Source organism: Rhea americana, unplaced genomic scaffold, assembly GCF_003343005.1.
Source record: "Rhea americana isolate MKP2758 unplaced genomic scaffold, rheAme1 scaffold_1, whole genome shotgun sequence".
In the NCBI taxonomy this organism is placed as follows: domain Eukaryota; kingdom Metazoa; phylum Chordata; class Aves; order Rheiformes; family Rheidae; genus Rhea; species Rhea americana.
Genome location: NW_028185038.1, coordinates 18737948 through 18747458, shown reverse-complemented (window position 1 = coordinate 18747458; position 9511 = coordinate 18737948).

Genomic DNA, 9511 nt, shown 5'->3' with positions numbered 1-9511 from the left:
GAAATAGAATCTGCAGCTTGATTCAGAAAAAAAGTAGATATCCCCCCTTTAAGCTGAAATACAAGAGGCTGCCAAAGGGTTAAACATAACCATATGCTAGAGAAAGATTTGAAGGCTTTAGAAAGAACTTGTGCTTCTATTTTGAAATGTACCACTGGGGTGGGAAGAAGAGCAAGCATACCCAGTACACCAGGCTTACTCTCAGCAGAGTATTTTGCTATGCCAGAATAGTCAGACTGATATTATGCCAAAACTAGGAGAGTTAATTCTGCTTATATTATTCCAGTGCAGACTTAACATGATCAAACTGTGAAGTTTCTATTTTTATTCAAACCTAAACAGTTCAGTGGACTGTGTTGCCCCACTTGGTATTTCATTTATATTGGCTTGTAGTCACTGATAGGCAGTCATACACTTCATGTCCACCAGCTAGATTGTTCCTTTCTTGACAGTCCTTCTCCACAGCTTTGTCCTCTGCCCGAGAGAGAGACCTCCCTGGTCCACATCAGTCATGCCACATCACACACCAGTCACAGAGGCCTGTTTCATATACATCATGTTGAATGCATGATCAGTGTGGTTTCTGTAGCAGCCCTCCACTAACTGATGTATCCTCCTGGCATTGAAGAGCTCCCAGTCTTTTAGGATCTCTCTCTCTTTTTTCTTTTTTTTTCTTTTTTTCTTTTTTTTCTTTTTTTTTTTTTTTTTGCATTCTGCAATGGCCACAGTCACATCTCACAGCACTGTGTTCCCCCTGTACAGTAGGCAGTGGACCATGGACTTGTCAGATGGCTTTTCCATTTGGTTGGAGAATTCAGCACTGATCCTGGTGATCTGTGGCATGGAAGAGTGCTTGGGGCAGGCCTTCTCTGCTGAGGCTATAGGTGCATAGGTCATGAAGGTGAAGCGTATCCAGGGACGGGGTCGCGAGGTTGATATGTCTTGTTGATGTCAATACTGAAGGCCCTGCTAAACCTCAAGAAAGCAATGGGAGGGACAACATATGTCCCATCAGTGGGTACAAGTGGGAGGCTGGGTATTCAGCCTTTGCTGATACCATAAATGACTTTGTTCTCCTGTGCGTTCTGAGTGCTCCAGGGTGGGGTGGGAGGTCAGCTTGGCGCTGTATGTGGAAGCTGGTGGCTTCCCTGGTCTCCCTGTCTGCAGGGAGATCTGTAGGGCTGCAGCTTGGATCTGGATGAACAGGTAAAGGAAGGGACTCACAGCCTGGTCTAAGCCATGGAAGAGCAGGAACCCTTGCAGGATCCACACTGTTCTGCTGGCAGTGGGAGAAGAGAGCTGTGGGAGACTGCTACAGAAGAATATTCAATCCAAATGTAAATTTTCAGAGGTCACACTTCATTAGAAGCCAGTCACTACTGTATTGAGCTGTGGCCAGATGGGGAAGGGGAACATACCCTGAAATATGAACTCAAGCAGAGTCACATTTGCCTTCTTATCCATCTCTGTCACACCCACCTGTCTTTGCTTTTCAGTTATACGTTCAAGACACAAAAAGTCTCCATCTGTCTGTAAACAGTGCAAGTGTGATAGAAGTCAGACCTGCCTCCACTGCACCGTCATGCTTTATTTACCATTTTATAAATCTTGTCAACTAGTGCCCAAACATAGCATATCTTTCCCAGGGGAGTAGTAGTCCCAGGCTTTAGGCAGCATTTTCCTTCCCACTGACAAACTCCTCACCGTGGAAGAACAGTGGAGAGCAACCTGAATTTCACCTATAGTGAAGGACGTTCACTGGAGCTCATGGTAAAAGAGGGAGAGCAGGGAGAAGCGGATTGAAAATGAGTCACCTTCAGCTTTTTCTCTGTTACATTGTTACATTAGATGAATTTAAATTACAATGGCTTCCCTACAACTCTACTCACTAACTCACATCTGCAGTAGCCACAGAATCTGCTGAATGGGGAAAGATAAAGGGAACCTCAAAGCCTGCGCCACATTTCAAAAGAAATGAAGAACCTCTCATGTGAGCCACAGATCTTCTATCACAATCATTTGGGAAAGATGAGAAGCCAATCTGGCTAAAAGATCCTCTTCAAGCCTCTTGAGAAGGAGGTTGTGTTCCTTCTTCCATTAGATTTCCATCCATTTTTGGTATTTCTGTAGTGACTGTGGGCTCCGGGACAGGGTGGATGCTCTGGACAGCTACTTCCCCAGTCAACTTTCACTAAAGAAGAATTCAGAAGAGTTTGTTCATTTGCTTGGTTATTGGAATGATGCTGTGTGGTTGGATCCCGTGTGTGAGGCTGTACCGATTTGTCCATCTGCACATTAGCCTGCCTGGTAGAGATAGAGATGCATAATCCCTGGATAGGACTAGGAAGGAAGAAAACCAAGAAAATGAAACTGGGTCACAGTTTCAATTCCCATGCAACAGGCAGTAGCAACAGCAACAACTTCATCAGAGGAGGCTGTACAAGAAAAAACCCTCCTCAAGGAGTCCCCTGCAGTGGCATGAAACTAAGGAGATCTCCCTCAAGCACATTCCTCCCTTGCTCCACTGTACAGCAGTGCATATCATACTGGAGACATCATGCCTAAGGGAAGCCCCAACTAATTATCACAGTTGCTTGGGCAGTAGAGGGCAAGCACTGGGCCAGAAGGATACATCACTCTGCTAATCAGCACGTGAGCAGGAGTCTTCAGCTAGACACTCCAGCCTCACCCAATGTCTTCTTCTTCTGGTTTACACATGAGACTTATCAGCTGTGTAGCCCTGATAACTGCTACTTAATGCTGTTTATGCACTCACCAGGTCTGGAATTTTAGCAAGCATAAGTGGATTTAGGATGCTATGCAAAGATACTGTCTCAGAGACAGACATGAAGGTCAACACTGGTTGGCACAACCAGGCTTCCTTCTGAAGGTCAGGAGATTGTGACAGAAGCTCAGCCTTGCTTTGGGCCAGATCCTGATGTTATATCAAGTCCCCAGTAGTGTCTGAGGCTCTTTACACCTCTGGAAATGGACTCTGGCAGTCAAGCATGTACCAAAGACAAGTAATAGCTAAAGATCATAGACACACAGTATCCATGAGAACTCATGAGTAGTGCACTGCTAGAATTATTGACAGAGCACAGCATCTCAGAGGCTTCCCACTGATGTTACTGCATCCACCTGCTAGCAAATGCTGTCAGAGTTTGCAAAACTGAATATTCAGAAGCTTATAATGCTCTAGGAGAAATCCTAAGTTTGAGCTTTGCTCCATGCTCCATCTTTGGGGCCAGAAAGGACTTTATTCAAAGGAGGGCTTTTGCCTGCTAGACTTTCTCCTCCCAGCTCTCAGCAAGAAGTAATAACAACTATATTGACTTAAATGGATAGCTGGCCTAGTGAGGACTATGGCCTTTTGGAAAGATTTTTTGGATTAGGCAGAAGATTAGTAACACATGCATTAAGAACTCGTGGTTCTCAACCAAGTAGACTTAATTAGGCAAAGACTAAAGCATGCTTCACTGACACCAATCTCTTTCAGGATTCAAAGCGTCGAGTTATTTTGTAGAATTTTATACACTTGGCAATGTTGCTCGTTTAAGCACTTATACTACTTTGAAAGTAGTCATCTGGAGGATTTGAGGCAGCTTAGACATTTATGGTGCCGTAAAACCTTAGGCCATAAATTGCACATGATTAGGGTGTGTGTCACCATTAGTACTTCAAGTCATTAAAACAAAACAAAAAAAGCCTTACCTCATATTTTCATCTTTAAAATCCTAGAAATTGAGTGCCATAAAACTGCATGAAAATTGCCCTTATGTTCCAGTTAGTCAGCAAGCATTAGGCTAGATAATACATGTGGTTCACAGCCACAACAGTAACTCTGCCAAGTGACACAGTCAACTTGTGAAAGGTTTCAGAGCTCTTCCATAAGGCTTATGAGATATCCAAGCTGGCCAAGCTGCTGTAAGCCTTGAGTGATGCATTTCCCAACTGTTGCATACTGTGCAGAATTAATTCCTTTCAGAAAAAAAAAAAACAGGCAAATTAGTTTGGATAATCCAAGTCATTTTGTTCTTCTCTTTTACTCCTTGCACCTTCTACAGACATTGCTTTTAGGCCTCACTAGTGCTCTGTTTTAGCCAGAGAGTTAGCCAATGTAAAAAATCAGTTTTAATAATAGTGCAGCCCTTACGCATATTTTTGCAGCGCATTCCATCTTTCAGAAGGTGAAGGAAAAAGTATTTTGCTTTTGCATCCTCAAACTAATTGTTTACAATGGCTTAATGAGAGCATTTGTCACTGTTGAAGAATTAGGACCACTAGAAAAGCTCCATGAGCTGTAAGCAATCAGAATTGTCTGTCATTCGTCAGCTTTGTGGCAATGGGAAGGGCTCTTGCTCAAAACTTCTCCTTCGCACAGCTCAGTACAACATGGGAACAGATCTCTTTAATCACAACATTGCAAGGTCCTTTTGACACTGATGCAAATTTGATTTCAGTGGCTCCCAGCTAATCCTTTTCCATACGAGAGAAACGATATGTGTAGAAATGAGAAGACCTCACATGCCCAAAACCAAATGTGTCTACCCTCCTTTTCCAGCCATGCAATAGATCTCTGCACACTACATAGGTTAATCACAGTGATTATTCATCTCAAATAGCACATGAGGAAAGATTCTTCCAGCAAAGGAGAGAAGCCTCTGCACTGAAATCTAATTCTTCTACAATACTTGATGCACAGCTTCAGTTTTCAACTCTACTGAAGGCTGTGTTGGCAGTTCTGATATTAAACATGAATTATCAAATTATCATGTTAATTCGATATTAAACACGAAGGGACACACTAAGGCAGAATTTTTAAACTGGTCACAACATTGAACCTTTCCTAACCCTGTGTTTGCTCTAGCTGTTTTCCACATACAGACAGGCAGGAAGGAAAAGTCTCCTATTGAGAAAGGTGCTTCAGAGAGGATCAATATAAACTCAACCAGTGATGCAAATGCAGCTTTCGACCAGGTAGTTCCATGGTAAGTGCTGCTGGCAGAGCCCTGGTGAATGATGGGGAGTTTGGCAGAAACCTGCAAGAATTGCGGTAAGGTCAACCAGTAAGAGAGCAGATTGCTGCGAGGATCCCCTGCAGAATCCGATAAAAGAGTTTTGTTGGCAGAAAAAAAGACACAACTCAGTCGCTTGCCTTCCCTTAAGAAACGTACACGCACACATACTCTTGACAGCTGGGGCAGTTTCAGCTTTACAGACAGGGAAAGCAGGAGGAAGATCAAGAAGACAAAGAAAAAAAGGAATATCAGAAGGATGAAAAAAATCACACAGCAGAAAGTTACCTTTTGGGAGTCCAGCTGAACAAGTTGAAACTAAAAGTGCCTGTGAGCTGGCACTAACATTGGACAACATTCAAGGGCACTAGACAAACTGATGGTAGAGTCTGTCAGCAGGATAAAAATTAGAGGAGAGACCTCAGGGGATATGTTATATATGCTTTCCCTGCCCTTTACACTTCTCTAAGCAGCTGCTCATGGCCACTGTTGGGAGCAGGGCACCAGGAGACAGACCTTTGTCTGACACACTACAGCCCTACTCAAACTCATTAAAGAATATAAATCTATTTCTTTTAAGTCGCTTTAGAAGAAAGCTTTTCCTTTAAGCATTTATCTCATTATTTCTAAAGCAATTAAATAGAGATGAGTAAAAATAACTCTTTGCATCTGGAGAATAAATAAAAATATATCCTTATGGGCTTGCTAGTGCTACAGCCTAACCCCACTGCAAAGCCTCCCCTACCCAACAGCTGGTTCCTATCTGCTTTAGGGAAGGCAAAAGAGAAGTACAGCTGTGCAGACACAAATAAAGAGATGGTGCTTTCTCCATTCTTGGTTACAGGAATAACTTTGAGGCAGAGCTGGTTGGGGGAATTTTGCTGGAACGGTGTTCTGCTGAAATAGGCATTTCCACTCAAATCAAGCTGTCTTGCAGAATGGGGATGGGTCTGCCAGAATTTTATTTGGAAAGAAAAATTGAAGGGGGGGAGTAGTTGGAATGTCAAAACGTCCCATTCTGATAGCCTTGAAATGAAAGTTTTCAGTTTGTAGCCATTTTTTGCTGCAACTTTTTTTGCGTTATGACAGAGCATGCTAAAAGTTGCTATTGAGGCTGAATGCTTCTGTTGACAATACCTTCTTAGCAATTTCCTTCTGCTGAGAATTTAATTGCTTTTCTGTGAGTATATATGAATGGATCCCTCTTCATCCAAATAGCTCCACTGCAAGGATGTTTTTGTGAGTAGTGTTCGGCTCAGGATAATTTTTGCATGAGAGGGAGGGTAGGAAACCATGGAAGTGAAGCAAGAGGAGTTGTCTCTGCTCATATTCTTTATGTGCGTGAAGCAGAAAGGTCTGATGCCAAAGCGAGGGAAGCAGCAGTATGAAAACCAGTCATGCATGGCTGAAACACACACAGTAAAATGCTAGAGATACGTGGGCTAATGCTTGGATAAATCATCACTGGTTATCAGTAACAGATGCCTGAGCTGAGGTTGGGGCCTCACTACATGATAGATAAAGGACAACCATTATCAGAAGCAGTGCTTCAACGCCAGCCCGGGAGAGCCTAAGTTAGGGGAATGGGGGTCTGAGACCTGAGTATAACCAGAGGTGAGAAGTGGAGGTGTCCAGAGGGTTAGTTGGCCCTGAGTCAGCATGTGCCCCTTGGCATGTCCTCATTTCCTCACAGGTGGTAATGAACAAACATGAGGCCCAAAGCCACGCAGCAGAATTAGCAGGGCCACCACACAATGGCCACCAAAGTCCCTAAGGATCGGAAATGCCTTGTGAGATATATGCTTGCCTCAGGCTGAGTCTTAGGAACTGCTCTGATAGGAAAAATTCCTGCCTTATCAGAGATTCAACAGTGGAGGAACTGGCATTAGGTGGGATGAACTCAGGTTTGTTTCACAGAATGGATGACATTGGAAGAGTTCTCTGGAAATCATCTGGTCCAATCCCCCTGATCAAGCAGGGTCACCTAGAGCACATTGCACATGTCCTCTCTGGGCAACCTGGTCCAGTGCTCTGCCACTCTCACAGGAACGAAGTGTTTCTTCACATTCAGGTGGAACGTCCCGTGTTTCAGTTTGTGTCTGTTGCCTCTTGTCCTGTCACTGGGCACCACTGAAAAGAGTCTGGCCCCATCTTCTTGACACCCTCCCTTAAGATATTTGTAGACATTGATAAGATCTCCTCCCGATCTTCTCTTCTCCAGACTAACCAGGCCCGGCTCTCGCAACCTTTCCTCATAGGACGAATGCTCTAGTCCTCTGATCATCTTTGTAGCCCTATGCTGAACTCTCTCCAATAGTGCCATGCCTCCCTTGTACTGGGGAGCTCAGAATTGGGCACGGTACTCCAGATGTGGCCTCATTAGGGCTGAGTAGAGTGGCAGGATCACCTCCCTCAAGGAGAAGGAAGTCGAAGAGGCAGTATTTAGGATGCAGTAGTGGGAATGAGGAGGCAGCAGCTGTGAGGTCTGGCTATAAAAAGGCTGGGAGCTGTCGCAATGGGTCCTCTGGGGGGTTGATCTCTGTCTTCTTGTTGCTGTTCTAAATATGTCTTAGAGCTGAGATTGCAGGCAGGTTGTAGCTGTCACCACCAGACTGTAACCTTCCTCTCCTTTGCTTTCCATCTCCCAAGAAAGACAGACAGAAATCAGCCTCAAAAACTTTGGCTTGAAGTATTAAGTAGTTTGAGGTTGACTGAAGGCAAGTCATCCAGAAAATAAATGCTTCATGCTTCAAACAACCCATGTTCCTGGTTTTCTCTATTGCCATGGAGGAAGAAATGTCTCTCAGAAAGAGAACATCTTGTCTGACCAGCAGGCTCAGTGCGCACATTTTGAGTGGTTCTTGGTTTAGGCTGGAAATGAATATCTTCTCTATACTCAGAGGCCACCTTTATTCCCAGCCAGAGGTCTGAGGCCTAGGACGATGACAACTGTGTTTGTGCGGTGCTGTATCTAATGAAAGAACCTAGCTGAGTCCAATTAGAGGCTGAATTCTGCTACTTTCAACGTGGGTGTAGCTGTGTGCCCAATCTGCTTGGCTCACATTCCCTAAATCCATGATATAGCCCTGAGCAGGAACAGAGTAATGGTCCCATCTGCTCTCAGAGGCAGAGGTTAGTGTTCAACATCCAAGTGGAGGAGAGCTCTTCTATAGACTCATTCTGGCACCTTGTACAGGTCAACGCATCTCTTTGCTCTTCAGGGCAGCAGCTTTGTCCCCATGCACCAGCAGAGCTGGGGAGTGAGTTACCCTCCCTCCCCCCATCCCGGGCTCAGCTGAGCCCATATGCGGTGCTGATAGTGAAAAGGGAAATAAAACTTTCTGAAGAAAATCTCCCTGCAGCTGGTGATGTTCTTACAACCACTTTGGTGCATGCGACTACAACAGGAAAGTTAATTTGCCCCCCTAAAATATCCAGTTGATTTATCAGTGATAAATTTCAGCCTTGTTTGCTCATCACTACAGAGCATGGATGTACAAGAAAGTACTCTGGCTTCAGGACAGCCAAGAGGGTGGGAAGTCCCAGGGGAGGCCAAGTGAAGGAGTGAGTGGCCAGAGTGGGAAAGAAGAAGGACCGTATTGCAAGGGAGAGGATGAGAAACTGTATGACAGCATCAGTGCTGAAAATGGCTGTCGCAGGATAATCGAGGTCGTGAGGGATGTCTGGAGGAAGCTGGCCCAGATTTTGCTCAAAGCAGGGCCAACTTACACAGGCTGGCTTGAGGTTTTGTGCAGGTGAATTTTGAATGTATTCCGGGATGAAGTTTCCTCCATCTTCTGCCTCATGCTCCAATGTCTGACCACCTTCATGATGATTTTTTTTCCCTTATATCCAGCCAAAAATTTCCTCACTGCCTCTTGTCCTTTTGCTGTGCATCTCCAGGAAGAGTCTGGCTCCATCCTCTCTGCACCTTGCAGCTAGAGTGGCAATCTACAGTAAGGTCTGCCCTTCTGCAGGCTGGACAGGCCCCACTCAGCCTCTGCTTTTATGTTCTGTACTCCAGCCCCTGACCAGCTCACGGCCTATGCTGGACTCACTCCAGTATGCCAACATCCGCCTTGTACTGGGAAGCCCAAACTGAACCCAGTATCCTGATGAGGTCTTGCAAATGCTGAACAGAAGGAAAACTCACTGCTCTGCAGCCTCTGTCTGTGCTCATGCTGACACAGTCTGGGGCACAGTTATCTCGCGTGGCCCCAGAGAGGTTAGAATGGGTTTGTGAGCTCTTAGTGGGAACGTAAAGAGATAGATGATATATAAAAAGAAAGAATCAGTAAAAAATTTACCATTAACCGCCCTTATCTACCTTTTGTGGTAACCACACTGTTAGTTTGTAGTAACATAAAGGCATATCCAGAGCAGTCTTAGTTAACACTGTACCTACCCATTTGCAGGATGGGGCAGAACTGGCACAGCATCTTTATGGCAGCTCTTGGCTGTAGGGCAAGCAGGTAAGGCAAACAGGAGGGTCA